Source organism: Seriola lalandi, unplaced genomic scaffold, assembly GCF_002814215.2.
Source record: "Seriola lalandi dorsalis isolate HSWRI2012SDOR001 ecotype SW California unplaced genomic scaffold, Sedor1 jcf7180002054576, whole genome shotgun sequence".
Taxonomy (NCBI): Eukaryota; Metazoa; Chordata; class Actinopteri; order Carangiformes; family Carangidae; genus Seriola; species Seriola lalandi.
In genome coordinates, this window is record NW_019525129.1 from 82,605 (window position 1) to 93,339 (window position 10,735).

A 10,735-nucleotide genomic window follows, 5' to 3' on the forward strand; every position below is an offset into this window, starting at 1 on the left:
TTTAAATAGCGGTTCATGGGATTTATTAACCCTCAGGGGTCCCTCTGTCCTTTTTTGGACATTTTCTTTACTTTTCTTTTTTGATTTGCTGATCATTTTGGCTGTGTTACAGCTGAAGGTATGGATTTCTGCAAGAAAGTGTCTTTTTTGACATATTTTTAAAATCTAATGTCAGTTACTGTTACAGGTCTATTATACACTGGTAACACATTTTGTACCCTCTGGGGTTCCTCACGTCCAAAAAAAGGACACACAAAGAAAATGCTATAAAATGATCATATATCAATATTTTTTTCTGCTTTTTTTTGCATAAATCTCTTAAACCACTTCAGTTCTGCTCAAACCTACCAAATGATTATTCGTTTTCAGGATTTTAACCCTTTAAATGCCAGTTTGAAGACATGTTGCCTCGTTTTATTAAAAAAAACAAGACAGAATATGAGATATTTCCCACATAATACATGATTGAGGGATGTGACATTGTTTTATATCAGAGTCTTTTATATCAAGACATTTCTCAAAAACAAGATTATGATTAGGGTGACTTTTGAACACTGGAAATAAATCATGTACTCATCCCGGCAGTAGCCCCCGTGGCACTCAAAATTTCCCTGGAATTTTCTAGTTATTTAAGATAAACACAAAGCTTGTGCTACAGAAAATGGACCCAGTGAATAGCTCCCTAAGCTTAACATGTCCTATGATAACTATTAATTTAGCTGTACAGACTAATGAGCAGTGATAACTAACATGTCTTTGGGGTCATCAGGTGGGAACCTCCTTTCACCAGTGTTTCGTCTAGTTGGTCCCACAACACCTCCAGGAGGCTAGACAGTGATCACTGGCGTCCCAGAGTCACTCCCCTAATGCCAGCCATCACTGCTCCTCACACCCCCATTTTCTTATTTTATTATTATTATCATCAACAATGAGCTAAAGGACACATGAATTTCCACTAGGGATAAAGAAAGTATCTATCTATCTATCTATCTATCTATCTATCTATCTATCTATCTATCTATCTATCTATCTATCTATCTATCTATCTATGTGCTCTCATACTTAAGAGTATTAAGGGTAAGAGTTAATGAGTTTAGTAGCCAATAAGAATCAGCTTGGTTCATTTCTGCCCAGATACTGCGTTAGTAGCAGTTCCTTGTGTGTGCGTGTGTGCCTGTGTGTGCGTGCGTGCGTGCGTGCGTGCGTGCGTGCGTGCGTGCGTGTGTGTGTGTGTTCATTTCTGCACAGATACTCAAAAAGGCTGGGTCTGTGCCTTGCAGATTCGTCTGGACTCACTCATGACTCTTACTCTTATTTCCCTTGTGCAGAAATGAACAAAGCTGATTCTTATTATTACTCATTAACTCTAATTACTCTCAACTATGAGAGTGTGTGTGTGCTAACCTCGTCTCACCTGAGCAGCGAAAGTCTTTTAGTGGGCGGTTCTAACACCGACAACGACAACCGGCTCCTCCTCCTCTTTAATCCTGAGTCGTGAACCAAAACAGATAAACCTCTGTCGCCCTCTGGTGGCTGATTTGGGTAAATGAGTTGAGAGTGGGAATATTCAAACACTGACTCTGCGCATGAAACACACCACAATCTAGAGCTTTAAAGCGACCTTACACAGAAAATTGTTGTAAATTCACAACTTTATTACATCATAGCCTGCTTTTAACCTGCCACGCTATTGATTTAACCTGTATACTACTCTCACATTCAGACCTTAGACTCTAACCCACTTGAAATGAAATAGAACTAACTCTGGATCATATATCATTTTTTATATCACCCAATATTTAGGGACTTGAACTGTCTGTTGGTGCATGAACACATTATCAGCCTTTGGGTTAAGAAATAGTACACACTTGTGTTAACCTTTCAGACTCACTTCCTCACTATAGTATTAAGTTGATATTAACCACACCTTCTTACTACTCCTGATCCAAAGAGTGGACCTCACCTGGTTATGCTTAAGAGTTTTTGTGCATGCTTATGCGCTTTTCACGTCTTTGCATTGCTTTAAGTGGATTGCTGGTTTGGAAATTCTTCTTATTGACAGTTTTCATTAACTCCTCCCTTTTACCTGAACACCACACCACAACGATTGAACAAGTATTATCTAGGAAGCTAATATCTCTAATTTAACTAGATTTAGCCTCACTTGTGACTCTCTGTTTCAGTGTGCTGTCCCTCTGCCTGTGTTTCTCAGTTGGCATTACTACTAGCTTTGATACTACAAGGTGGACTCATCAATTGGAGGTTCCAATTTGGGAGTTATTGTACCTGGATCTGGTTAATCTGGAACTCTACCTATAAGGTGATCACTGCCCCCCAGTGACAACTTAATCGAGTGTTCGTTAGGGGTCGTTAGCTTCCCAATTTTGAGTTGTATCCCTTTGAGAGCCAACTGCCTTGGAGTTACTCACTGCTACTGATTGCTTGCTTTGCAATAAGGCATTACAATGCCACCGCTGAGACTGCAGTATTGTGATAAAAACACCAACCCTTTAGAACTTGAACCAGTAATGCTAAACTTTGTCACTGAGGCCCTAACTAAACCCCTAAAAGATAAGGCGTTAACCAAAACGATTGGCAACCTGGCCATTGTGGTGATAGCCCAACTCGAATACGTAAACGATTTGTTGACACAAGCAGCTGATTAACTAAAAATGCGTGCACAACAGATTTCACAGTTACAAGAAGGGACCAAATTCCTTCAACATCAACTAAACCGAGCCCACCAATCCTCGGATGCAGCTGAAACATTCACTGAAGAGCTCACAGCTCGACTTGATGCGGCCAAAGAAAGAGAACTCGAGTTGAAAAACAGAAATCAAGAGTTAAAACAGTTAATCCAAAACCGTGAACAGGAGTCAACTGAACTTCAAGACCAACTTAACGAGGTAAGTAAAGAATGAGATGAATCACACGATCTCCTTCAACGGGCAATGGAAGAGATAGATGACATAAACGCCAAGAATCAGACCTATTCAGATCACCTGCAGGATGATCAAAATCAGATTCAACAGCTACAAGAGCACCTACATGAAGTGGAAGACAGGGTCGAGGCATCTCGCCAGCAACAGGAAAGCAAAGAGGCCGAGCTTGCATCAATCAAGAAAGAGCTACAGCATGCCTTTGAAATAAGACGCATGCAGCCAATGGGCCCATTTGAAACATCTCGGGGAAAGGATGATGAACCACCCATGAGGGGAGCTCAAGGTGGCGTCTTGCCTCTCTTCTCACCTCTTGTGTCAAATCCCTTCGACACTGGCAAAACACTTCCAAAGCTGGCCACAACTACTTCCTCCCGGAACCTTGGTTTCCCTCAAGTACCTGCACTTCAGGTGTCTTGGATCAAGACCTTGACAAGATCGCTCGCAACTTGCCGCGTTTTGAACCCACTCCTGGTGGTTCCCAAAACACCAGCAGCTACTTGAAGGACATCGACTTCTACCTGTGAAAGTTCCCAAACACCACGGCCGACGACCAGATATACTTGATCAAAGTGACATCCGGATGTCATGCGAGTAGGTTCATTGAACGACAGACAGACCACGTCAGAAGCAACTATGACCTGCTTTGTCAGGCATTAATGAGGGAATTCTCTGACCCTATCTCACAAACAGGTCTAACAGCTGCTATGACAATCAAACAGGGGAGGCACGAGTCCCCTCATCAATATTACCACCGTCTTCTTTTAGGTTACTTTGGTAACCGAAACGAACCCGGGATGGAGGAAGACTTGAATTTCAAAACTCTCTTCGTTCAAAACCTCCATCCCAGTACTAGCTGTCACTTAGGTGTCATGGCAAACCCATACACTGCAACCATCCAACAGCCATGTGAGCTTGCTGCCCTTGGGTTCACAAAACAAAAGCAATCCTACATGAAATAGTCAGAACCTAACATCATTCTGACCCTCAACACCAATACTCCACCCATGGAGTTAGAAGGGGCTTCCAGTGGGGAGGTACAGGGACCAGCCAACCAGGGCTCCAGTAGCCATCGACCTACAGAAGAGCAAAAAGGGAACCTACCCCCACACAACTACCACAACCGCGAAACCTCAAGACCTCCCTGGTCTGGTAAGGGACAAACCCACCAAAGGTACAAGCCACGCTGTAACTCGGTGGACCACCGCCGAAGCAGGTTCCCACCTAATCAATGGGAAAATTGTAAGGCGCGTGATGACCAGGGACAGCATCGGTTCCGGCCCCAGGGTAGATAACCACAAGACAGGTGACCAGTACAACCCCCTCACCAAGACTCATCTGAAGAAGACCCGAAGCAAGATGGTGACTCAGAAAACTCGCCACGGAAACCCGACAAGACAGAAGGTAGGAACAAAACATCTCGTCCAAGCGAGGAAGAGATGGAGACCATCAGGCACCTCATCCAAAGAATACAACTGAGAAACAAAAAGGCTGATCTCTTATCAATAACCCAAGTAGCCACTGAGGCTGTCCATCAAGACAATTCCCCTGACCAACCTGATGTGGTGGTTGAAGAATTGTACCTTGCCCCTAGCGTACCTGAGTCTACGCCATCACAGGACCACGCTTTCGACCCCAGATGACAACAGTAATGAATCAGCTCAGGAAAGTAAGAAATCAATGCCCCCAAGTGCAGTCTTGGTGGTGCAGCTTGACCCCGAAGACAGGTCCCCTTGTGAAGAAACCTCTGCCATCCAAGTCGAACCACCTGTTCAACAGTTTCTCTGCCACCTTAATGAGAAAGGGTTTGCATGGAAATTCTCCATGTCCCTGACACTTGAAGGAACACTCAAACACGAAGCACTCCTTGACACGGCAGCAGTTTGATGTGATTAACACTTTTCAATAAGTTACAGGGGATTGCTCGCCAATTTAACAAAAAGTTGAAACTCCAACCTTGTCCTCTGGAGGTCCAGCCATGGCTCCCACCGGCACCACATTGACAGCCATGTCAGCAATACAACTGACCATTGGACCCATGACTCTAGTCCATATGTGTCAAACTCAAGGCCCGCGGGCCAAATGTAGCCCGCCACGTCATTTTATGTGGCCCGCGAGAGCTGAAAATGTCCGATTATCTTATAATAAATAAGTCAAAAGGGTGCATTGACCATAAACTACATTTCCCATAATGCATGCCAATCATGTTACCCGTGAAGTGACGGCATCCCGCCACTAGATTGCAGTGTTTCCACATCAGTGCCATTTTCCGAATTAAGAAATACAAACAATGATCCCAAAATGTCCAGGAAGAGAAAAATCGATGCAGATGGAAGGCTGTTTCAAGAGAGATGGGAAGGCGGATATATGTTTGTGCTTCAAGGAGAAAAACCGGTATGTCTTTTGTGTTATGAGGCAGTGGCGGTTGTCAAAGAGTACAATCTACATCGGCATTTTGACACCAAACACGGAGCTAAGTATGCCAAAGTGAGCCTTCAATAAAAAAAAAAACAAATGGTGCAAGAATTAAAAGGCAAATTGCGAATGCAGCAGGATGTGTTCAAGAGAGCCACAACCAAAAACAATGCGGCAGTGAAAGCTAGCATTATTGTGGCTGAAGAAATTGCTCGCGCTGCAAAGTCTTTTTCAGAGGGTGCATTTTTGAAGCAGTGCATGCTGAAGGTCTGTGAGCAGGTGTGTCCCGACCAGATACAGACTTTTAAAAATGTCAGTTTATCAAGAAACACCATTGTGGACCGAGTTAAGGAACTAGCAGGAAACCTGGCAACAGCTGGCCGAAGAGACACTGTGTTGCCTCTAAGGCATTTCTGTTATTAATTTGTAATGTGTGCTTTAAACAATTCATTTATATGTGATGTTGTTAAAAGGAATTACTGTTAAAAGGTTAAAAAGGTCTATTGAGAGGATTTTATTTTGAAGTTCAAGTCACCGATGACGTCATTTCCTTAAAGGTCACCTGTGTTGATTAATTTCCTGTTGATAGTCTTTTTCCTCTCAGACTGAGAGTGAGGCAGACATGCTAAGCGTGTGCTGGAGCTAAATGTAGCCATCCACGGAGAAACATTGTACAGGCAACGCCGTAAGTGTATACATTTAATGTTTGCAGTGTTAAAGAGCATAAATAGTGATGATTGCTAGGGAATATATTCTATTTACAATTTAAAAAGGACATTTTTGGTTATGCTGTTTACACATTTAAAAATCATTTTGCTGGCTATAATTCATTGTGCCTATAAGTATGGTAATTCATGTTTTCAGTTGTTTAAAATACAATATTTGCTGTATTTACAGTTTTCACCAAATGTCATTGAAGACATCCGAGTAAACAGTCATCTCTACAACTACGACTCATGTTTTCATTGGACACGGTTTAACTTGATGTTGAAACAGAGTTGCTACACTCTGAGTGAGAACATTACAGACACGCAGCTACATAGCTTTTTCATTAGCTCTTGATGAAAGCACAGACAATACGGATACAGCACAGCTATCCATTTTTATTAGAGGCGTCAAGTCGGACCTTTCTGTCACTGAGGAGCTGTTGGATGTAGCTGCCATGCATGGGACCACAACAGGACGGGACATTTTTGATGCGGTGGAGAAGTCCGTAAGTAAAAATGCATTGCCCTGGGAAAAGTTGGTGGGATTAACTACAGACAATGTGTGGAGGAAAAGCGGGCTTTGTTGGTTTAATGAAGGAGAAAATGCAATAAAGTAACTGTCACACGCCTCTGATAACGTATCATTGCGTTATTCATCAAGAAGCTTTGTGTGGGAAGGTGCTAGGGATGAAAAATATAGTGACCACAGTCATGAAAACAGTGAACTTCATTCGGGCGCATGGCCTAAATCATCGTCAGTTCCAGCTGTTCTTGCAGGAGATGGGCTCGGAGCACAGCGACGTGCCGTACCATACAGAAGTACGGTGGCTGAGTAGGAGCAAAGTCCTCAAACGATTTTTTGAGCTTAGGGAAGATATTGCTCTTTTAATGCAGTGTAAGGAAAAACCCTTGTCTGAACTGTCAGATCCAAACTGGCTGTGTGACTTTGCTATGTTGTGTGACATAACTGAGCATCTCGCCCATCTGAATCAGAAGCTGCAGGGACGCAAACAAGTCATCCGACAGTGTCACAGATGTCCGACATGAACACGGCTTTCCAGCGTAAACTTGATTTATGGATGTACCAAGTGAAACAGGACAATCTTGCCCACTTTCCTGTTTGTCAGAGCATCTCAGCCGCATTTCCTGGTATTTTTCCATGTACTCAGCTAGCTACCAAACTGAGCCGGTAAATGAATGAGTTTGATCGGCGCTTCTCTGACTTTAGAGCACAGCACTCAGGCTTTGCCATCTTTGCCAATCCTTTCACCACCAACGTCTGCACTGCACCCCAACATCTTCAGATGGAGTTAATAGAGCTTCAAAGCAATAGCGGCCTGAGAGCAAAGTTCCAGGATGCTGCAATCCAGGACTTTTACCGTGAATTGCCCCCTGGTTTGATGCCACAGCTTCGACTTCATGCTGCCCGTGTTCTGTCTATGTCTGGGAGCACCTATCTGTCTATCATGAATCTAAACAAGACCAAGCACAGATCACGCATCACTGATGACAACCTCCATGCCGTTCTACGGATTGCCTCAGCACAAGACCTAAAACCAGACATTGACACACTGGCCATGGAAAAAAGGTGTCAGGTATCTTGTCAGAAAACACATAGGTAAGCATTTTAAAACCTAATATAAAAATATAATAAAATGTATTTCAACCGAGAACAAGAATAGTTAAACTGTGTGCAATTTAATGATTGTGCTTGCATTTTGCTTTGTGTTTGTTATTTTCAGAACATGATCAATGGATGAGAATGGTGGAGAGGGGATTCATGTGGTGTGTTAAAGGACAGGCAGCATCTCCTCATCAACTTCACCTTAAAACTTGACCAATACAGTTGTGAACTGAGACAACCCTTGTGTTGTTATTTTGAGTTTATTACATATACTACGTTATATGTGTAGCAATGTATTTAGTGTTTACACGTTTATGTGTTCATGCAGACAAATGTTCACTGTAATCAAACCATCTCTTATTAATTGGCTGTATCCCCTTGCAAGGCTGTGTGCAGCCATTTGTTTGTGTAAAATGCTACACCTGTCATACATGTTCTTAGCAGCTCACAATTGTTGGTTGGACAGTTATTCTGCCCCTCTCAACTATGACAAAAAAGTTTTGAACAAAGTTAATGTCATAACTTGTTATTTATCCTTATTCACTTGGATAGTTTGATCATTGATTGATGGAGTAATGTGGGGTTCATAAGTTGACAAATTAAAAGGATTTATGTTATAACACAGCAATAAGCAAACATTTCTTTTTACATTTATGCAAATATATATGTAATATATATATAAATCAGATAAACAACGAACATCACGTAACGGTACCGCCATACACCAAAAACGTGTCAGTACGCGCAAATCCGGATAAGCGGGAGACGACGAAGATGAAGACGAAGATTGCTTCAGCAAGCCAAGCCTTCCAAACTGAATCACACACAGGTGTGTATAAGGATTTTTTTTCGTTCTCCTTTTCGACAAATTCTTTTGTCTAGAAGATTTTGAGGGGTTTGTGTCGTTTGGCCAACACCAATTCCTTCCAACTTATCTGGCAAAGTAAATTAAATACTAGCGCTTATCCCGTCGTCAACCTCCGGCCCTCCGGCTACACGATTTACCATGACCGGCTGACCAAATCTCAAGAGTGCCTACGGAAGAAAGTCTGCTGGCAGACTGTGCCGACGCTGACCCACCGAGACATCGGCAGAGCCCGTCACCCCTGGCAACGGTCGTCATCTCTGAGAGAGCCCACTTGGAGCGTGGCGTCCCTGTTGTCTGGCAACATTACTCCGGGGCTCCAGCCAAAATCTCAACAGCGCACCGCAACTCAAAGTAGGCAACTCCATCCTTTGCTCTGAACTGGGTTGATGTCGGAATAATACTAGTTCCGACCTAATAATTTCCTACCGTTAAGAATAAATACTATACACATAGTCAAATTCATTCTCTTCCCCCATCGCCCAAAATTACTGCTTAGCTGGTAGAAATAGGGATTGTTAGTCATAGATTCATGTTCATTATCATTTTTCATTGTACTCCTCCTGTGTTTAGTTAGTCAATAAATATTATCAATGTGACCCAGTGTTTCTTTTTTTGGGGGGCTTTTTTATGCCTTTATTTGATAGTACAGTAGAGAGAAAGGAAATGGGGAGGCTGAGAGAGGGGAATGACATGCAGCAAAGGCCACCCGATGTCAAACTCGAACTTGGACAGGACCCAAATGCATGACTCAAAAAGTTCAACAAAATGATATTTATTAACAAAGTACAAAAGAAAATCACTCTTAAGAGGAAACAACAAAGTAACAAACAATAACGTGACTAAGCACAAAGTATCAAAGTAACAAACTAGAGACAAAAAGAAAATCACTCTGAGAGGAAAAAAGGCAAACGCCAGAAAACCAAAAATCACTCTTATGAGGAAAAAACTAAACCAAGCAACAAGGAACAAGACCAGAGGGAACAATGACATGAAGCGTGGGGCCGGGAGATTCACGGATATGGAACAAGACGAACTGGCACAGGACAAAGGGAAACGCAGACAGATATACATGAGGTAATGGGGAACAGGTGGAAACAATCAGGGCGGGGAAGACAATCAGACCAACGGGAGACACCAGGAGGAAGGGCAAGTTACCTGAAACGAAAGGAGAGTCAAATGTCAAAATAAAACAGGAAGTGATGACAACATAGACACAAGACAGAAAACTAAACACAACCAGACACAGATCATGACACCTGATGCAGGACTCAAACCGGGGCCAACTGCAGCGAGGACTGTAGCCTCTACACATGGGACGCCTGCTTAGACCACTACGCCACATGACGCCCTTGCCCTTTTTTTTCCTTGAAGTCAAGATCGGAGATCACTGTAATTGAGAAATCACAACTTTGGATGTGAGACTGATCAAAAATGAATCATTGTCAATCAAATTGTCCTCCCTGATGACTAGTGCCCCTTTCTTTAACGAGAGCAAATTTTAAATTGTCATATTCACGCTACACATATCTCATGCCTAGTGTCAATGAGCTAATTGAAAGACTTTGCAATGCCCGTTTCATAACCACCCTTGATCTCACAAAGTGGTATTGGCAGGTTCCCTTGTCTGCAGCAGCAAAGGAGAAGACAGCCTTTGCCACTCCCGGGGCCTGTGGCAGTACTTAGTGATGTCCTTTGGGCTGTCTGGAGCTCCCGCCACCTTCCAGCACTTGATGGATGAGGTACTTAAACCTCATAAAGATTATGCCTCTGCCTATTTGGATGATGTTGTCATCCAGATCCCAGACTGGGAGAGCCACTTACCTCAGGTGCAGAAGGTTCTGGAGTCCCTCTGGCAAACAGGCTTGACGGCTAATCCCAAGAAATGTTAAGCCTTCAGTGAAAACTATTTGGGATACACCATTGGATGAAGCCTTGTCAAACCCCAGGAGGCGAAACTCCATTCCATCCAGGACTGGCCAAAACCGTCGACCAAGAAGCAGGTGAGATCCTTTTTGGGTCTTGCAAATTATTACCAATGGTTCATCCCTGATTTTTCCATGTTAGCTGCCCTTCTCACAGAGCTGACGACCAAGAAACCCTTTCAGAAGGTGAAATGGACCCCTGAGGCACAAGAAGCCTTTTGCAACCTGAAAAGGGTGCTGTGTTTCAAATCAGTCCTCAC

The 10,735-nt window shown here is 43.1% G+C and overlaps 1 long non-coding RNA gene across 1 annotated transcript; it reads left to right on the plus strand.

The window, feature by feature from the left end:
• The first annotated feature begins 5,957 nt into the window (after positions 1–5,957).
• On the plus strand, positions 5,958–8,989 carry LOC111663431 (uncharacterized). The gene is made up of 3 exons (XR_015437921.1): positions 5,958–6,039; positions 6,252–7,679; positions 7,804–8,989. It is a non-coding gene; the product is annotated as an uncharacterized LOC111663431 (long non-coding RNA).
• The last annotated feature ends 1,746 nt before the right edge of the window (positions 8,990–10,735 follow it).